This window comes from Sphaerodactylus townsendi, linkage group LG09 (genome assembly GCF_021028975.2).
Source record: "Sphaerodactylus townsendi isolate TG3544 linkage group LG09, MPM_Stown_v2.3, whole genome shotgun sequence".
Taxonomy (NCBI): Eukaryota; Metazoa; Chordata; class Lepidosauria; order Squamata; family Sphaerodactylidae; genus Sphaerodactylus; species Sphaerodactylus townsendi.
In genome coordinates this window covers 54,812,117-54,833,984 of record NC_059433.1, presented here as the reverse complement: position 1 = coordinate 54,833,984, position 21,868 = coordinate 54,812,117, and the positions used below count along the sequence as shown (strand labels likewise).

General features: G+C 41.0%; 1 protein-coding gene across 1 annotated transcript in view; it reads right to left on the bottom strand.

Annotated features, from left to right (window-relative positions):
* The window catches only part of RP1 (RP1 axonemal microtubule associated), a 217,928-nt gene extending 196,285 nt beyond the window's left edge, over window positions 1-21,643 (bottom strand). The window contains exon 1 of the mRNA XM_048508545.1: window positions 21,499-21,643. The gene's annotated coding sequence lies outside the window, so the exon portion shown is untranslated. The remainder of the gene's footprint in view (window positions 1-21,498) is intronic.
* Between the last annotated feature and the right edge of the window lie 225 nt (window positions 21,644-21,868).

The window sequence follows — 21,868 nt, the reverse complement described above, 5'->3', positions numbered from 1 at the left end:
TTACCTTAGGTTTCCCGACCAGGACTGATGCAAAAGTATCACCTATAAAGTAGCTACAATCATGCCTAGAATTTCTGCATGCACAAGTGAGAGAGACAATTTCTGACAAACCTCCTCTCCTCTGACAGCCCAAAGTGTCCATTGAAATGTTGCTTCTCGGAAATGTGGTATCCTCAGAAATAACTTGGGGGACCAATGATCTCTTGTCAGAGTGGGGAACTCACCCCCTGAAACCTTGTTGTGCCTTGGAAATTCTGGCAGGTTGTGAGCCAAAGTGCACAATTAAGCCTGCCTCTTTTAACCAGCATCCCATTTTTAATAGTTTATTAAGGCAATAGAGCCTGTAATTCATGCCAACTGTTACAGTTATACTGCTTTGAGCTAGCCAACCCCAACCTTCATCCACAGGTTAAGGTATTTTCATTTGAAGTGCTGTTTATCAAAGATAATGCCAGTGGACTGCTGATGGCACCTGTTGGCTCAATTTTTACATTTTTGGTGGGAGATGGATTTTTAAATATTAAATCCTGAATTCTAATGGAATGCAGACTCTAACTGCATCTATTCATCTGGCGAATAATCCATGGACTACATATGTTAAACTCAACAGATGAGAATATATGGTTTCTTCCAGCTCTGGGATCTCATCTCTGGGGCTTGGCTACATCTCTGTCATTTCTGTTTCACCAGTGGCATGCTACTGTTACCAGCGCATTCCCTCTCAGACTCACTGGTTCTTCAGGACTGGCCCAATGATGGGTGGTGGATTCAAAGTTTTGGGGGGAGGCGTAATGAAGGAGCATGTTGACTAAAATATTGCCATATTATATAGGACTTAAGAGCTGTCCCAGCTTCAGACTGTCCCAAACTAAACCTGAATGAGCTGGCAAGGGTCCAGTTTGGATGGATCACTAGAAGTTGGAAAGTAACAAATTAGCAGCGAATAGTGCTTTGGGACTTATTTTTTATAGTTTCAACAGCCAGTGCCCTTTGAGTGACATTCTTTGTTGATGTTCAAACCAATGGGGAGCAGAATTTTTTTTATCATTCATGTATGAGTCACTCCATTAAAATATTTAGTTGCTGCAACAAACAAATATTTAGTGGCTGCAACAAAGTGTGAACCTTCTGACCAAGGATTGTTCACAGAGCACCTTACATCTGAAAGTCTTTCCAACCTCTGAATCTCTGGGTTTATTTTTAATTGGACCTTTCACTAAGGTATAGATGTAGAAAACATTACAGACAGAGGCCTAGGTTACATTTCTTTGAATGTACCCAGCTAATTACATTCTTTCCAGTGAAGATTTCCAAAAGTAAGCTTTTATTAACTGTTTCTACTTGATAAGATTTATGAACATTTAGTTATCACAGCAGTTTGATGTATTTGAATGTTTAATCAAGTTAATCTCAGCAAGTTCATGAAATGTTGCCAAAGGAAAAAGCAAGAACATGAGGGTAAAAGAGGAAGTTACCAGAGAAAAGATGGTTGTTACATTGTTATTAAAACCACATTTGAAGGGTAGGAGGAGACTGGACTGTAACTGTGAACTTCATCCCACTGCTAAGTGATAATTAATAGTCTAACCTTACGGTGCTGTATTGGTAAACAAGGGTTTGTGGTTACAAATATTGCTACAATGCTCTGCCAATGCTATAACAGATGTGACCTCTAGATGGCTAAATTGAAAACATTTTAAAAGATATGATTGTAGTTTGGGAGCTATGCAGGATTAGCTAGCTACTGTCAATATCTGTATGAAAGATTTCCAAGGTATACTGGGATTGTTATGCAAAGAAATGCAATGGCAAACTACTTCTGTTTATCTCTTGGATTGGATTGCCCAATCCAGAGTGGGAAAAATCCTGGAGATTTGGGAGTAGAGCCTGCCAAAGGGCAGGATTTGGGGAGGAGAGAGACGTAGCAGGGAACAATGGCATAGAGTACACCCTCCAATGCTGCCATTTTCTTCAAGTGAACTAATCTCTATAGTCTGGGGATCAGTTGTAATTCTATGATATCTCCCGGCCCTATCTATCCAATGGCCATAAAATGGGGTTACAATGAATCAGCTGAGACTTGATGGCACATTGTTCTTTTCAGTGCACTACATATAGCTGCACTCATACGCTATGGGAAAAATACATCAAAGACCCAGTAAAATGACAAAAGGGTAGGAATTAAGGATGTGTATTTCTAATCAATATTGGAGAACTGATCAACAGATTTGATCAAAATATTTTTGGCATGCAGAAACAGACATCAATGGATCTCATGGCTACTTCAATGCAGAGTTGCCAAGTTCCAGGTAGGATGTAGAGTTCGAAAAGAATTGCAGTTAATCTTCGGATTACAGAAGTCAGCTCCCCTGGAGAAAATGGTAGCTTTAGGGATGGGCTGCACGGTGTCACACCACTGATAAGCTCCCTCTTCTTCTCACATTTCACCATCCTGAGACTCCACCTCCAAATCTTCAGGAATGGGTCAACTTGAGTTGGCCTTGTCTGGACTTTGAGCAGAAGGGAAGCTGGCATTTTCAGCCAATAACTGAACAATCTCAATGTATTGGGCAGGAGCTTTTTCATAGATTCTGGTTGCCAGAGCTATTTGTGTATCTAAAGCTTTAGGTGTGATTGGCTACCAGATAAACATTTTTCTCACACATGCTGTAATACAGGGTCAGGGAGGGGTAAGAAGACAAAGGTTATGGTTCTCTTCCAAAGATAATCAAGGCCAGCCAGCTTGAAACTCTTACAGGGGACAGAGAAAAATGCTTTGGTTTCACTTGCTGACAGGCAGACTACAGATATTGGGAAGGGATTAGAAGGAATAGCCAATCTTTCTGTGAGCGAGTGAAATCAAAACATTATGAGGGATATTTATTTGCTTATTTGATATATTTCAATACTATACCCTCAGTGATATACTGATTAGAGGAGGCAGAGTAATAGGCTTTGTATATTGAAACAAATGCAACACAAGAGATCAGTAATGATGAAGCATCTCTCTGCATAGGAAATAATGGGGATCTAAGATGATATTCTATATCATGCAGAAGCTTCATTCATTCATTCATTCATTCATTCATTCATTCATTCATTCATTCATTCATTCATTGGATTTATATCCCACCCAATCCCTGAAGCCACATCCTTTCATGATACAAAGTGTGCATTCACCCACAAGGCTAGTAGCTCCATTTGGAACAGAGGACATGCAACTTATTTTAAAATGAAACTGTTTGTTTGTTTATTATTGGGCTTGTTATAACCGCCCACCCACAAAGGGCTCTGGGCAGCGTGCAAAAAGGTTACCATAAAACACTGTAAAAACCCAGTAAATACCAATAGGTAAATTAAAACATAATGATCAGCACAACCAATTAAACAACAGAAAAAACAACTGATCGTGACCCATAACAAATACAGCCTCTTTCATTCCTGGGAGGGGATAGGGACATGATGGCAATAGTCAGATGGTAAAACATACAGATGTTAAAACATATAGTGGCCAGCCTCCCTAAAAGCCCAGCAGAACTTTTAGGTCCCACAGGGTCCTGATGGCTGGAGGCTGAGCGTTCCACCAGGCAGGGGCCAAGGCAGTAAAAGCTCTGACCCAGGTCAAGGCCAGCCACATCATGGAGGGACCAGGGACCACCAGGAGATTCACCTCTTTAAAATGCAGAGGCCGAGTGGGGAGATAAGGGGAGATATGGTCCTTAAGGTATGAGGGTTCCAGGCCGCAAAGGGCCTTAAAGGTCAACACCAACACCTTGAAGGTGATCTGGTATTCCACTGGAAGCCAGTGCAGTTGGCATAACACAGGAGAATATGGTCTCTAACAGAATCACCCATGAGTAGCTGTGCTGCCACATGCTGGACCGGAGCAACCGAAAGGGAATGTCCATGTAAAGCGAGGTACAATAGTCTAACCTGGAGGTGACCGTGGTCAGCCTGAGAGAGGTAGAGGGCCAACTGCCTCACCTGGCAAAGATGAAAGAAAGCCACCCAGACAGTGTAAGCCACCTCCAAATATAGAGACAAATCCAGGCAAACCCCCAAGTTCCAGGCTGAGAAGGCTGGTGTTAATGTAATCCCCTCTAGCGATGGCAGCTGGAAACCCTCAGCCCCCCCCTTGAGACCCACCCATAGGACCTCCATCTTAGATGGATTCAGTTTCAACCTGCTTGGTTTCAACCAACCAGCGACTGCCTCCAAACAGTGTTGTAGAGCAGCAGGAGCAGCAGCCAGCCCACCCTCCATCAACAGAATGAGCAGAGTGTCATCAGCAAGTCAGCCCAAAACTCTGCACCAACTGACCAAGGGGTCACATATATATGTTAAATAATAATGGGGACAGTAGGGGCTCCCTGTGGCACACCACAATGAAGTGGGTGCCATTGGGAGACCTTATCCCAATAGCACACTTGCTGATACCAGTTCCAAAGAAATGAGACAATTCATCATAAAATAGTGCCCTGCACCCCAGAGCTGGCCAGGTGGTGGGCCAAAAGATTGTGGACAACCATGCACCACCTGACATGGTCCCCTATGCACCACCTGACATGACCCCAGGGAGTGTTATTTGCCCAATAGGGTAAGAAGCATCTTCCTGAGATCATTTTAGGTCAGGAAAAGAGTCCATGTCCACCAGACAATTCTCAGCATGGAACTTACAGGTGTGTGTCTAATTGCACATCTGGGCAGGCTGCAAGTCAGAATGGATAAAAGGTTCCATTCCAGTAATTTCAAGTGCAAAATTATCTTCCACATCTAGAAGAAAAATTATCTCAAGGGAATGTGGACGATTTTCTTTCAGATCCCTACTATTACTACAAACTTCATGCTATTCTTGGTTCCACGGATGCAGCATTTGTAGGATCATTTGAGCTGCAGTCTGAGTGGGAAAGCTCAGGAAAGCCCACTCCACTGACAGAAATCCTGTCTGTCAGAATAAATTTTCCACTAGATCCAACTCAAGGAAAATAGATCTTTTATCTTTAAACATCACTATCCCCCGCCCTCCCCGGCCAGGTGAAAAAGCAATTTGGGGTGATGATTTAGGTTGAAAAACCACCAGAAAGGATTAAGTAGTGTCTCACTATCCAAGTGACAGAATCATTATTACCAGTACATAACATTCATAGCTGCACCAGCCAATAAAATTTGAATTATCTGGGTAAATATGACAGCTGGAAAAAGGTTGTTGGACTGGGAGATGACCCAAAAAGGATGACAGTTAATGGGCTCTAGTAAAAAAAAAAATAACATATTTTCATACACAGACAGGGGAAAATTGTAGAAACAGAGTGGGGGTAAATCTAGGGGACTTTTTAATTTTTGTACAGTAATGTTAAGGTTCAAACCATAGTAAATGTTATGAACCATTTTCCTCAGCTTTGAACATTTAGTATATGTTTTGCATGGTTCTAAAAATGTCATGTATTTTATAATCTTTTAGTTAGACTGAATTCACTCCTGTGGAAGCCTGAAACTTTTGAAACAGGCTCCCAGATAGATACTTTTCTTGTTCCTATAAAGGCCTGTAAGGCGATTGCTACAGTTGGGAAAAAAGACATCCATTTACAGCTGTTCTGTCTAGTTCAGCTCTGATTGAAAGCTAATGGTGGAACAGATGGACCTTATGTTCCCTACTCTTGTTGATATGGATACACTGGCACCATGCCTGTTTGCTTAAAAGAGGATGATGTGAAAAGCACTGGCTTGCTGCAGTAATCTGGTCACACAACTCTCTTATTGGTTTAATGCTATTTTGAGCTTGTGCCTGCATCTGAGAGTTATGCTTACCTCATATGTGTGTGTGTGTGCGTGAGAGAGAGAGAGAGAGAGAGAGAGAGAGAGAGAGAGAGAGAGAGAGAGAGAGAGAGAGATTTATTCTGAAAATATGGATAGAGATTTCTCTACAACCCTGAAAAAAAACCCAGCTTTGTAGAAAAATCTGAAATTTTAAAAAAATACATTGGAGAGTTAAAGTTCCCTAAAGTAATCAAAACAAAACTTCTAGCCATAAGAAAATAATGTCTGTGGAGATTATGTTCTGAGATTTCAGCAGCCATTTTGAGAGGTCCTAGGCAACCCACAACAATATTGGCTAGCCTTCCAAGCTTTGGTTTCTGTAAAACCAAGCCACAGAGACCGAGAAAGGGTGGACTAGAAGGTCAATCTAGATCTGAAAAAGGTCCAACCATTATGTCTCTTGTTAGCAAGGACGTAGGTAAGGGAGGGGGTTCTTGGGTCCAAAAAAAATCCATTGCATGTCTGAAGCTCCGCCCTCCGTTTGTGAGTTTTTTGGTATTTTTTAGTGTTTTCCGGTTTTTGGCCTGTACGGGGTGCTGTTTTTAGGCTAGCAACACCAAACTTTCAGGGATTGTTCAGGAGACTCTCCTGATGATACCAGGTTTGGTGAGGTTTGGTTCAGGGGGTCCAAAGTTATGGACTCCCAAAGTGGGTGCCCAGTCCCCTTTTGTTTCCAATGGGAGCTTAATAGAAGATAGGGGCTACACCTTGAGGGTTCATAACTTTGGACCTCTTGAACCAAACTTCACCAAACTTGGTTGGTATCTTCAGAAGAGTCTCTTTCTAATACCACTCATGTTTGGTAAAGTTTGGTCCAGGGGGTCCAAAGATATGGACTCCCAAATGGGGTGCCCCATCCCCCATTGTTTCCAATGGGAGCTAATAGAAGATGGGTGCTACACCTTTGAGGGTCCATAACTTTGGACCCCCTGAACCAAACTTCACCAAACCTGGGAGGTATCATCAGGAAAGTCTCCTAAAGATACTTGGAAAGTTTGGTGCTGCTAGCTTAATAATTGCACCCCTGACAGCAGGCACCCCCCAAATTCTCCCAGATTCTCCTTTTAAATCCACCCCCTTCAGCATGGATTTAAAGGGAGAATGTGAGGTCCCCAGTTTAAACATTGAAAGTGATGGTGTTTCAGGGTGGGGGAGAATCCACCCCAAAACAGCATCACTTTCAATGTTGTTTTAACTGGGGACCCCAGATTCTCCTTTTAAAGTAGATTTAAAAGGAGAATTTTGGGCTCTAGTTTAAACACCATTGAAAGTGATGCTGTTGGGGGTAGATTCCAGCATCACAGTGGCCACCCAGATTTTGCACCGGGCTCCATTTTCCCTAGCTATGCCTCTGCCCAGAGGGGAGGGCAGAAGGGGCTGCTGGCTGGGAGCCCATCTGGTGGGGGGGTGAGGGAGGGCAGGGCAGGGGAGTCTGCTGTCCCTGCCTTGGAGAGCTGCTTTTATAAGCACTGGGACCTGGGGCGGGGCTTGGGGAGTCATGGCTATGCCACAGGGCTGGGTGGGGGCGTGGACCCGCCTCTGAACCCCCCCATAAAAAAATCTATACCTACATCCCTGCTTGCTAGAGAAGGGCTCACCAAGAACATGCCCAGTGGCACCTACCACAAACCCACTACCCACATGACTCAGCCAGGAGATGCTACCAGGGAGAGTGGAGAAAATCTGAAGAGGGTCATGTAGAGGTAGATTGACTAGTAGGTAGGAAGGAAGGACAGGGAATCATGGAATGAGAGGCTGTTGGGATTGCTATGGTAGAGAAAAAGGAACTAGTGGGGAAGATATACAGAGTAAAATGAGATGCTCCCTGCTCAAGTCCTTGCAAATCTGTACATTTGCATGAGAGAGATAGTCCTGAGAGAGAGTTGCCAAATCCAGGATGAGAAATTTTGGAGATTTAGGACTGGAACCTGGAAAGTAAAGAATTTATGGAGGGGAGGGACCTCACCTGGGTATTATGTCATAGTGTCTACCCTCCAATACAACCATATTCTCCAAGACCTGATGAGAAAAACTATTAGTGTCATCTAAGTTTATAAATAAAAATATTTATAATTTAAGATCAAATCTGCTTGCATGTAATTTCTGATGAATACAGATTCCATTTTGTAGCCTTTAACTACTTCTTAATCTTTAACTACTACTTATTCTCAAATAAAACTGCTCAGTTTTATTTAAAGTTTAAAAAAACTGATCTGAAATAAATTAAAGACATGAATTTACAGATAAAACCTAGAAGGGGAGAGGGGAGAAAAATGCCATCTTAACCATTTTATGTGCAAACATCTACTATCTTGAAGACCCAAGTTTGATCACCCATTTCTACCACAGAAACTTGCTGAGTGACCCTGGGCCAGTCACATTATCAGCCTAAACCTATCTCACAGGGTTGTGAGGGTAAATTGAAGGAGAATGGTGTCAACTGCTTTGGTGTCAACTGCCATTAGGAAGAAAGGCAGTGTATAGATGAATTAAATAAAATAGATATAAAATGAAGAAGGAAAAATACAATAATAATTCAGAAACAAAACATATGCCAAACTTTTTTATTACAACCAACCCTAACAAGACAAAATGGTGTGGAAGCTTTCAAGTTCTGGTGAATTCTTCATGAACACACATGAAAACATGAAGTTGCCTTGTACTGAATCAGACTATTGGTCCATCAAAGTTTGTATTGTCCACTCAGACTGGCAGTGGCTTGGCAAAGGCTCACAGGCAGGCCTTTCACATCACCTACAACCCTATCTTTTAACTGGACTTGCTGGGAATTGAACCTGGAACCTTCTGCATGCCAAGCTGATGCTTTACCAGTGAGCCAAAGCCCCTTCCCTCCCACTTAATTAGGATTTTTTAAAGAGAAGCCATGAGGGACTTTCAGGCCATGATCTGAAGAACTGATCATGTGTGAAAAGTGTATGTGCAGCCTCCCAAAGGGATTAATAATGTCTGCCCTGCAGATCCCAGGTCATTTTGGCTGCTGAAATGGTATGTTGGGAGGATTCTGAAGCCTCTTCCTCCTCTGCGCTGCTTTCCAATCTGAATTGGGCCCATTTGTGTTTTTTTAAATATAAGTCAACATTCTGTAGGAGAATGGCTGCAAATCCCCTGGCAAGCTCATGAAAAAAGTAATGAGCTTTGGCTCCTAGTATAGGATAAACAAGGTACACAGGACTGATTTAAATTATAGAAATGGCTACTTGTCCAGAAAAAAGCAAAGGTAGGATTAAGCACCTTTTTTCATTGTATTGACCCTTTTCATATGGAGTAATCCTCAAGAGGACGGAAGAAAGGGAGCAGCAACCTGAAGTACTCAATGTGTGAAATGCTCTGTTCAAACTATAGCTACAGTCATTGGCTGACAGCAAGCCATCCACTACCTTTCTGTATGATGGCAACTGATGGCTGCCAGTGTTTGTGTGCCACCTGGTAGCTGTGGACTCTGCTATGCACCCAAATATCAGGCTTGGACTTGTAACATGTAAACCAGCAATCTCAGATCCTCAGTCACAAAAGCCAATTAGATATCTTTTTCATCTGCCATAATGATAGGAACAGCTGGTTCAAATGCTACTTTTGTCTACCCTTGGGGATAGCTAGGACAGTTAATGTGAACAGAAAGATCATTGTGTGAACCAGCATTTAGCCATGATAGCAAGGGCTACAAACTGCTGATGGCACTACTTCATTATACATTGTCAGGATAGAAGGAAAACATTGTTTTTCATGCAATGGAATATGCCAATAACTCACATTTAAGTCATGATAAACTCAGACCTGGAAAAGCATATAATTTCCCTATTAGTAGATGTTTTTAAAGCATATGCTTATTTATTTATTTATTTAGACATCTATACAATCTCTTCAGGGGACCTACCCAAGACAGCTTACAAAATAACACACAATAATAATACAAGGCATTATTAATTAAAATTCCGAATTTAAAAACCCAGCCAGAGCATAAAAACAGATAGACTAAAAGTATTTTGTAAAATGTTGCTAAAAGAACAACCTCTTAATTAAAAGGCTGAGTAAACAAAAATATTTTGTCCTAGAGTTTTTTTTTTTAAAAAAAAACCTTTACACTGCTTGTCCCCACAACATCAGGGAAAACATACATTGGGGGTGGGAAGTGCCATCAAGTTGATGGAGTGACATGGAAAATATCAGATTAAACATGACTGATATAAATAAATTGCCTTTAGTTCACCTTTCATTTCACTGGGCTTGTTTTCAATTAACCTTCACTTTCTGGATGTTTAGCTAATGGAAGCATTTTGGTAAATGACATGAGGCCTTTGAATATTGTTAGTTACCTTGAGCCTGGCCTTTGAGCCAGAAAAGGAAAGGATATTAAATCTAATAAAATTAAAATAAATATGCAGAATGCTTAGGAAGTATTTCCACCCAGTTCCCAAACTAGACTGAACAATTCATCAAAGACTGCTTAGACCCCTAGATTTTCTTGTCCTTGACTATCTTGAGAAAGGTGTAGGCCATCCCCTTGTCTCTTTGAAAAACCCAGTCTACCAAAAGAGAGAAGGCAGTTATGTGAATGCAGCCAGTTCTTGCAATAAGATCAGGACATTTTATTGTGCAGTGTTGTGGATTGTTGCATTGTTGTCTGCAACTGGCAGCATTGCAGTAAATCAGAAAGAATTTCCACTAAACTATAAATACACTCTCAGAACTATCAGGACAAGCAAGTATTTCAAACTGCAAGTACAAACACAGAAGCTAAAATCAGAACCCATTCCATAAGACAGGGGCATTTTCTTCCCAAACTGCTTGCTATTTTTGTTGTGGATTTCAAAACAATGGGAAGACCTGACTTTTCTGCACATTTAAACTCAAAGCACATTTTTATTGAACTAACTCATCACATCCTGTAAGATATAAAGCCTATCCAAGTGACAGTATAATGCAAAAGCACTTGGAAATTTGCCAGCGCTGGAAAAACTGAACAAAAAGCTGCGGGATCCAAACTGCTGTGTGTTTCACTGCCAGGCAAAAGAAAGGCAAAGCATGAATCATCTCAACCCGATGAAGTCATTTGACATTGTCAGCAAAGTTCCTTGTAATCTATGGCCACAGTCATGTAAAAGATGAAGAACAAGAGGGAGACTCAGTGTGAAATTGTCAAAGTAGAGCATAAAAGTAGAAAAACCTTGGTCTGAATTAACCTTTTCTATCTATAAATATGCTTCTAATTTTAGCATGGTTTTGTCTGCCAACTGTCAGAAAAATGAATGCACTGTACAAAGACAAAAGAAATAGATATAAAAGGAATGTCTTTTTGTGAAGCTGTCACACATCCTATAGAAGTTTTTATAAACGTGCATACCACTAGTATCAACGGGGCTTACTCACATGTGAGCATACATAGTTTTAAAGCCTTGAAAGTAAAAAAAAAAAAAACAGTTGAAGGTGACATGCCCCAATGACTGTGCTTATTGTCCACCAGCCGAGCTTCAATACAATCCACCAATCCCTCACAAAAATCCCAGAAAGCATAATTTTTAAATTGTTCCTCATTTTATTAATATTCCTAGGTTTTATCCAACTTCCTAACTTTTCCCTGATTGCACTTTTTAACTTCTGACACTCCACATCCATTCCTGATTTATCACGTGAATTAAGACAATTTTACCCAGCTGCTTTTTTATTACTATTCAGCTCCAATGACAAGGCAAACCAGTAGTAGCTTGGTATGGTTATCTAGATCGTTCCTTCCCTCTGGAACATGCAACCCTCTCTTCTTGCCCACAGGGTAAAGGGGAAAAGAAACTTAGACCTGTTCCCCCCCCCCCCCAAAAAAAAAACAAAATACCCAAGGGATAGCAAGTTTCTATTGAGGTTCCACAGTTCACTTCTGACACATTCAGTACCGTGGACAGCAGCCCATTGTAGTAAGCTGTGACACGAATGAAGGCAACCAGGGATGGCAGGTTCACCCTTTCTTTGCTTTCCTACAGTAGCTGTGCTGAGGAGGTCTCTGCGTATACCCTTTTAAATGTCTTTAAGAGAGCTTAAAAAGATTATAGACCCCCAAAATTGTTATTGTTTATTCAGATCGTGACTTTCACTGGTATCCACCCTTCCCTGCTGCACCAGCAACAGTCAGGAATTGAACAAAAAAATAAAACTTTGGGGTCTCTCTTCATAGAGTGTTTGAGAACTGAGTTCTAGTTATCACACTTTTTTAACTGCAGCAGGAAACTAGAAGAGGGAAAATGTTTCTTTCCTCAGACATGAGGGGAAACAAATCTAAAGGCATGCAAGAAACTATTCATAAGCCATTTGGGTAGCTACTCAAACCATCAGAACTGTTAGGAATTGAAGTATTAGTACCCATTTTTAAGGCTGTGATATCCAACTCCCAGTTGAGCTTTCCTGTCAGCAGGATATTTGATGACACAGCCAAGCCATTTATTTTAAGAGATACAAAACATAGCTCCCAGTGATGAACTTTTGCCCTTAAATATATACAGCCTTTGTATTACTCCCTGTGATTCCACTCTCACAGGCACTGCCACCCATTACAAACTCAGCTGCACAGATTTTTGGGTATACAGGTAGGTAAGGCAGTCGCAGCTCACCCCCTGTCTTGTTTCTTTTTAACATACAAAAAGTCTATAAAGTGAGAGCTTTTGCAAATGACCTAGTAATAATATTTCTTATGGGATATGATTTTAAAAGAAAAGCAAAAGATTTTGAAAATAACAATTGAAAAAAAAAACCTGAGGCATTTCTGTTAGGGTTGATGGGGGAAAGTAGTCCTGATCAATATAGAACATTTTTTAATGTATATGATAACTACAGCAAAGATTTTATATGCATACAAATGGAGGGACAACAAAATTCCAACCAAACAAGATTGGATCTTGAAAGTCACAGAGTATGCAGAGATGGCAAGGCTGACGGTGGTTATAAGAAACAAGAATACAGACAATTTTCTGAAAGACTGGAAATCCTTTGCAGACTACTTATTGAAAACATATACAAACAGAGAAACAACAGCAGGATTCAAGACTTAACAAAAACAGTGTATTGGATTAAGACAACTTTGTAAGAAGGACTAAAAGTGAAAAAAATGTAGATAATTATAAGCACGGAGTTTGATTGCTTGGATCCTTAGTGAGGTAGCTGGAAGTCACCATATATATGTGTTTACTATTATTGTGTATGTGTTTTTTTCTTATCTTTTTTCTTATCTTTTCATTTAGTATTATTACAGGAGGAGTGGGCACTAGATCGGAATCTTTATCTTTCTATGTATGTGCTATTTAGATGTAAAATAAATAAAAATTCTCACATACAATAAGTCATGAAGAAGAAGAGTATGGATTTACACCACCCCCTCTTTCTGTCCTGTAAGGAGACTCAAAGGGGCTTACAAACTTCTTTCCCTTCCTCTCCCCATAACAGAGACCTTGTGAAGTAGGTGGGGCTGAGAGAGTTCCAAAAAACTCTGACTAGCTCAGCAGGAATGTAGGAGTGTGGATACAAATCTGGTTCACCAGATAAGACTTCGCTGCTCATGTGGAGGAGTGGAATCAAACCCAGATTAGAATCCACCTGTTCTTAATCACTATTTCACATTGACCCTTTCACGCACCAGATCCCTGCTGCCATTCCCTAAAATACTGGACAAGGCAGCACAGTTCCCTTATCTATTACTTTTCACTTGGGATTAGGACTCCCGCAGTGCTTTAATCTCTCTCTATATATGTACATACAGAGGCTGAGACCTGACAGGTTTATGTGTGTTTCTGCAATTCAGTCCCTGAGATTGAACACATTCAATCAGCAGGGTTAACCAGAAAAGGGTTAACCAGAAAACATAGTGCTTTTTGAAATCTATTTATAAACAAGTACATGGGCAAGTGCAAAAATAGAGCAGATGACAAGAATAATAGAGAGAAAATGTTTTAAAGGGTTATTGCCATAAAAGATAAACACATTGGAAAAATGTGTTTATCTGGAAGTCTGTTCTTCATTCTTTACTGCTTAGAGGAAAGAGTGATAAAATTATTCCTTTGAAAATAATTACATTCCAAGCCAGGCAATTGAAACAAAGCCCTTTGTTTTACATAAAGTGATAGAAACATCTTTAGCTGCCTCAGTCTTCCTTTTTGAGAAATTAAAGTCTGAAGCTTTTAATAAGAAGATGCAGGTGAATTCTATTGGGATGGGCATCACATATTCAAAATTTGGTCAGAATAAACCAGAAAGTTAAACATAGATACATTGTTGTTCACAATAAATTGGCTATTAAGTGCCAGCATAAAATATGTATTCTCTGCAGAATTTTGCTGGAATGTACCATGTGAAATATGAATGTTTGATCACAAAGCAACAATTGGCTGGATGTAAAGAGAGTAAGAAGGCTCCCACCAGATGTTTAAGTAGTTTTAGACCCAAAAAAGGAACCCACCAAAAAAGTCCAATTCAGGGCCAAGCTATTTTTAAATTGTACAGGCCTTCATATTCTAACAGAACAAATGTATTGTTTTAGTGGCCTCCAGCATTCCAACTCCAAGGTATTCCAAAGCTGGTAACAGTGAAGATGTAAGTATCCAAGCTTCTATTTATGTGTTTCTGTTCAATCTTAAATTGAAAATACTGCTACTGTTCCTTTCTACACTTTATTAGGATTTACCAAGAATAGTAAATACAAGATGGGGGTCCACAGGAAAGGACGGGGAAGGAAGGTAAATAAACTATTTGGAAGGTTGCCCCTCCCACTCAAACAAATCTGTCCCTTCAGAATTTTTGAAATACTTAGGAGCCTGAGTAACCCTATTTCCTGTCTCATATTGTTACTTTAAAGTCCCATACATTTTGAGTATGCTCAGGTCTCATCCACTATGGGAGAAGAAGTTCTGTTCTTCTTGGTTAACTTACAAAGTTATATTTCTGCATACTTGTGAAGTGCCTCACATATGAACAGCTGCCTACCTTCTCTGACAGTAGACTAATTTTCTTGGTTTTCAATTAGCACAAACCCTTCAGTTTCTTATTTGATTTAAGAATTCATCAGGCTTTAGTGCCACATGACAGATTAGAAAGCCCCTGCTGTGATAAACTGCATGCTAATGCAACTCTCTCTCTCTCTCTCTCTCACACACACACACACACACACACTTAAAGCCTACACTAATTAATTCAAAATAATATCATTAAGGTTCCCTGCTCAGGATCACCAATGTATTTGAGTTCGCATTTCACTCAAAAGTATTCATTGCGATTGAGGTATTTAGAAGAAGAAGGAGGAGGAGGAGGAGGAGGAGGATGAGGAGGAGGAGTTTGGATTTATATCCCCCTTTCTCTCCTGTAGGAGACTTAAAGGGGCTTACAATCTCCTTGCCCTTCCCCCCTCAAAACAAACACCCTGTGAGGTAGGTGGGGCTGAGAGAGCTCCGAAAAGTTGTGACTAGCCCAAGGTTACCCAGCTGTGGGAGTGCACAGGCTAATCTGAATTCCCCAGATAAGCCTCCACAGCTCAGGCGGCAGAGCGGGGAATCAAACCCAGTTCCTCCAGATTAGAATGCACCTGCTCTTAACCACTATTTAGACCCAGACAACCCCTTGTCAACCATGAATTTCACTGTGTGACCATTTACCAGTACCTCTCAGTGTTACTGCAATTATACAGTGAGATGAAGATAGTTGCCAATTCTGGGCTGGGGGGCCCTGCCAGGAGAGCGAGGGGGCAATGGCCCGAAATTACCAGGGAACAGGAAGTGCGCAATGCGACAGCACACCAATTCTGGTCCGCGTGGGGCGGAAAAAATCCCCTGACTGCGCTCCCGCCCACGGCACCCCCGTTCCCCCTTTCGCAGTGCCCCCGCCCCCCCAATGCACACCCTCACGGTGCACCCCCACTTACTTTTAGGAATGGAACATCCCAGAGAAGAAGCCTGCCTGCATTGCCTGGGCCTGGTGGGAACTACATTTAGTTCCCACCAGGCCCAGGCAACACAGGCAGGCTTCTTCAACCTGCTCCTTTCCTAAAAGTAAGTGGAATGGGATGCTGCAGGGGGGTGCCATGGGGGGGCAGGGGCGCCGTGGGGGGAAAGCCAGAGTGATTGCACCGGGTGCACTCTGGCCTAGCTACGCTTCTGGGGGGGGACATTTGAGGAGGAGAAGGATGTGCTGCCTTAGAGCATAAAACTTCCATTTCCTCCAGAGGGAAGTGATCCCTGACATCTGGACATAAGTTGTAATTCTGGGAGGTCTCCAGTTCTCACCTGAAGGTTGGCAATCCAAGGTGGTGACCATATTCATTATCCTGCACTCCTCACAGGGAGGATGGGATAAAATATAATAAAAATGCAAAAAATAGGGGGACTAATTGTTATCAGCATCTAAATAATAAGTATTATTAACTCCATGTTAACACAGAAACCAAAATTCTGGAATATAATATTTTTAGATTCTGAGCCAATAAATATTGCATTCAGCAAGCTACATAGATATAAAGATTTCTTATTTTGTACAATATTTTCTGCTTCCTTTGTAGAAGTATAAGCCCATGTACAGTAATGAAGCTGCAGGTTACGTCGGCATTGACAGAAGAAGCACTATCTTTCAGGGGATGCATATCAATTTCATTCAGTTCATCTTCTGGTTCACTTTAATATTGCCAGTGTTTATCTTGATTGCAGTTTTTGTACTTTTCTGGACATTTTATTCTCTCTGGGTTCCAATGGCTTTGCTGGGAAACACGCCTGTATTTGTGAACATTTTATACACTGCAATTGAGATAAAATTTTCAGGGATCTTGCTTCGTGTCAAAGGATCCCCTTGCTAAATTTCAAGCAGATACAAAAAAGGGAAATGAAAAAAAATTGATAGATGGCTGTTGAAGCTCTTCAAATTGTTAAAAATAGATGAGAAGCAAAAGTAAAAAGTGACAAAAATAGAATCAGAAGTCTAAATGCAGCGTTCTGTCTACTGGCACATAGAGGCAAAAAGAGATATTATAATAACCAGTGTAAAGAAATATTACAACAAAAAAAGGGGGATAACAAGAGATTTGTTCTACAATATCCAAGAAATCAAAGGGAAATGGAAAATATGGTTAGGCATACTGAAAGATCAGCAGAGAAATGCATTAACTGAACAGAACAAAATCAAGAAAAGATGGGAACAATACCTGGAAAGCTATATTGAAGATATGAAAGGATAACAGATTTCTTCAAAGAAGAATCTTTTGAAGAAGAAACTGCAGTTTTAGAAAGTAAGTGAAAGTGCACTGATAGTGACTTGGAGAAACAATAGACCTATTTCAGTTCACAGAAATGGAGTCCATCAAAATCTTGACAAGAATATGCCAACAAATATGTAAAACAAAACAATGGCTCACAGTCTGCAAATGGTGCAAAAAAGGAGAAGTCAAAGACTTTAGCAGTTATCAGATCATCACAGTTCCCATACCAATTCTGGCCCTTTCCACACAGGCCAATTAAACTGGGGTAACACTAGTAAAACATCGGGGGGGGGGGACTTCGCATGGATCCCAATCCTAATACGGATCTGCTCTGCATTTCCCCACCACCACCTGGGTTTTTTGAGAATCACATTATGTAGTATGTAGTATGTATGGCAGCCCAGTTTTTATACCCCCCCCCCGGCTTTCAATTTAAAGCAGCCACCAATAGCTACTGTGGCCTGTAGGTCAAATTAGGGCCTTTCCCCACTTACCTTAAGCCCCGCGCTACTCTCCTCAAGTAGCGCGGGGTCCCCCTGCACTCCCCACGACAGGGGCAGTGACAGCGCAGCCGCCCCAACGCTGCGACTGCTGCACCCCCTCAGCGCGTGGCATCCCTGGCGCTGGACAAAACGGCACCTTCTGATGACCCCGCAGAGCACTTGAGGAGTGCATTAGGAGATCTCCCGGGGAGGCGCCCACCAGGGATGCTACTTGGCAGCTGAGAGAGCAGCACTCACGGCATAGGGGGGAAACTTGTGAGTGGGGAAATGCCCTTAGTCAACCATTGAGGGAAAGAAAGGTATTTCTACTAAAAATTACATAATTTTAAGGATGACAATGAAGAAATTGAAATTGTTCAAGATTTTCTCATCCTTGGCTCCATCATCAATCAAAAGAGAGACTGCAACAAAGAAATCACAAGGAGATTGTGACTGAGAAGGGTAGCCATGAAAGAATTAGAAAAGATTCTTAAGTGTAAAGATGTGTTGCTGGCAACCAAGATCAAGATAATTCATACCATAGTAATCCCTATTACTGTGTATGTGACAGCTGGATAATGAAGAAAGTTGACAGGGAGAAAGCTGATTCATTTGAAACGTTTTATTGGAAGAGAGTTTCATAGAGACTACGCACCGCCTAAAAGACAAATAAGTGGGTTTTACATCAAATCCAGCCTCAACCCTCTCTAGAAGTTTAAATAACCAAAGAGAAATTGGTCACATTATGAAAAGACAAGTGTCATCGAAAAATTCAATAGTGCTAGGAAAAGTTGAAGACTGTTGGAAAAGAGCCAGAGCCAATCTGAGACAGACTGACTCAGTCAAGGAAGCCACAGCCCACAGTTTGCAAGACATGGGAAAGACTGTTATTGATAGGACATTTTGGAGCTCTTTAAATCACAAGATCACCATAAGCTGGAATTGACCTGGTGGCACTTTACACATACAGGATAAAAGATTCCTATTTTATAGACCAGTAAAAGTTGTATAGTGTTTGTGTCTTTATCTTTGTATAGTGAAAAGACATGGGCATGACAAATTGAGGTATGAGTGATCCCTTTCTCTGTTTTGGGACCTTTCTGGTGTGGAGAAGGGAAGGTATGCATTTTTAAATAATCCTAGCACATGCCTGGGCCAACCCTATGCCACCATCCTTGCTAATTTTCAGCTAGGTGGAGCTTGAGGGGTGAGCCAGCAATATAAAGGTAGAGGTTCAACAGCACCCATGAACTGTCTAAGGATGGTCTGAACCAGGCTCAAATGGTGCCTTGCTGCTTCCAATCTTCATGTAGGGATTGGAGGTGGAGTGAGCCACTTGGATCACTCCAGACCTCCACATGGAGACAGGGAGTGGGGTGAGCCCTGCTCGCCAGCACCCAACTGCACCTTCACCTTGACTTCCTGGACGGGAGTTTGGGTCGGAGCACAGCTGTGAGGGGAAGGGGTATGCACCTATATAATGAGGCACCATAATAGCAGGCATTTCTGCAGACTTGTAAAAACAAAAAGCTGGTAATCACATTTCTTAAATTAAAGAATAAAGTGGGTTTGGTTTGAATTTTGATTCATTAATTCCTGGATGCACATCCTTTCTGTTCAGACGCTGCTACAAATCAACTTAACTGGTAAAACCTGAGCTCTACTAAGAGGGAGAAAGGTTAACACTGAGATCCTAAAAACACTTTCTAGGGAGTAAGCCCCACTGAGTAGACTTGAGTATGATTCTGAGTAGGTCTGCTTAAAATTGCTATCACTATTCACAACTTTGTACTACTTTCTACTGTGTTCCATCCTGATTGCTCCCCCCCCCTCCACAACTTTGTATCAGTGCAAATTTTGCTTGCAAAGGAATAGCAAGCACCATCTCACTCTCTATGTATTTGCAGTATCTAATCTGAGCCAAGTCATTTTCAGGCCATTTTGCCCAACCTATAGTTAAGTAACCACTGCAAGGTATCAGTATGCTCAGATCAAACAAAAACACTGCAGTATTCACCATGATGCCAGGTTCTGTTTGCTGTTTCCAAGGACACTGTTTATTTATGTGTTACCAATGCAAGGTGTATAATACCAGGGCAGTAGAATCCTACGAACAAAATATGAAGGGATATTGCCATGGTACAGATAATACATAGCTTCAAGAGGAATGTCAACTAGATTCATGCATAACAGAAAACAAATAGTCACAAATGTTTCAATGGAGAATCAAACAAGCAATACTCCCTTGTGAAATAAACTGTGACACACTGAACTGGTAGGAATGAACACACTGTATCAATAAATCATACCTGTTTTCTGACTTAACCACTCAAGCCATTATTAATACAGAGACATTATACCCCTATTCTAAACATTTGCATTAATATATTTGCCAGAGCCACAACTGCCGCAATGTCTTCTTTTATAATGTTGTGCAGCTTTACGTTGTTGCTAGTGTTGATCTGTCCCATCTCAATCAATAATTTGGGGGCTAAATTGTTTTCAGTACAGTGGTGCAATGTACCGCTGAAAACATAGAAAGTATCCTAGAAAAAGGCCTGTGATGTATTTCCTTTAACTGACATGTAACCTTTATATTGGCTGCTAAAAATCTCTTTTTTTAAAAAAAATCTCTGCTCTACAGTAGTCCCAGTCTATACATCCTTTCATGATGCTCTGTGATGTTCTGTTTTCTCAACAAATGCTGGAGTCCTCTGTTTTGAAGTTGTTGATTGCCTATTTGAAAGAGCTGTCTGAATTCACTCCCCAGAAATGTAATACATGATTGTGCATTCATTAAACAGATGAACACATGGAAGGTCATGTGTGTTGAGTCTACCCTCCTTATATGAGGCCCCACCTGCACAGGGGTCTAGACTCTAATAATGCAATCTGTACCCTATAAAATAAAATGTATATAATATATCATACATAAAGAACCTACACACATTTCATAGAATCATAAAGATGGAAGAGACCACAAGGCCATCAGGTCCAAGCCCCTGTCATGCAGGAATACACAATCAAAGCAGATGGCCATTCAGCCTCTGTTTAAAAACCTCCAAAGAAGGAGACTCCACCACCACACTCCAAGGCAATGTATTCCACTGCGGAGTAGTCTTTCCTGTCAGGAAGTTCTTCCTAATGTTTAGGTGAAATCTCTTTTCCTGCACCTTGAATCCATTACTCCTTGCCCTAATCTCTGGAGCAGCAGAAAATAAGCTTGTTCCTTCTTCAATGTGACATCCTTTCAAATATTTAAACATGGCTGTCATGTCACCCCTTAACCTTCTCTTCTCCAGACTAAACACGCCAAGCTGCTTCTCATAGTAGGGCATGGAATCAAGATCTTTTACCATTTTGGTTGCCGTTCTTTGGACCCATTCCAGCTTGTCAATATCCTTCTAGAATTTTGGTGGCCAGAACTGGACACAGTATTCCAGATGACACAGTATTCTGTCCAATGCAGAATACAGAGATACTATTACGTCCCTCGATCTAAAGAGAGAAACTCCCAAGAACTTCCACTAATGTAAATGAAAATTTTTAGAACATCACAAAATCAAACTACCAGCCTAAATAACAATTTATATGCCCATTCTGCACATAACAGGAAAATAAGTTTCCCCAACTGCTCAAAAATTACCATTTTGAGCCATAGGCTACATAGGTACCAACAGGACAGAATGCCTCACATTTGTGGTTCCTTTTATTAGATACTATACAGCATGGCCCAGTTAAACATGCAGATCACTGGATCCCATTCACCACCTACCAGGTTTAGGAAGAATCTCTCTCATATTAATCTTACAAATCTGGATGCTTCTTAAAATGTTTGCATGCTTCCTAAACAGATGCCAAGCAAAGAACAACACAACAATATCTGTAACAAGACCATTACAACCCAAACTTATCACCTTGGCACAAGACCTTGGCCGTAGGAAATTAATGAAGATAAAAATTTACCTGACATTCCCAGGATGCACTTCAATTATGCACTGCTTGCTGGTTCAAGTCACTTTGATGTGATAGATCAAAACTTTAAGAAAAGATTCTTAAAACTATCAAGGGATCATTGATGCAAGTTTGTCACTTCGAACTGCTTCCTACAGTTTGGTTTATCTTTGCTGCTATGATACACGGTCAACATGATCTCCCTGAGTGTGTTGATGTTGATTTAATGGTAATGCCAGCACTACCTCTAGCAACAGCAAATGAGCTTTTAACAACAAAAGAAATGTAACTTCTTCCCTGATTGTAGTTGTCATCATTATTCTCACTATACTTTATGAATTAAGCATCAGAACGATCATTACTGCTTAAGTATTGTCAAACC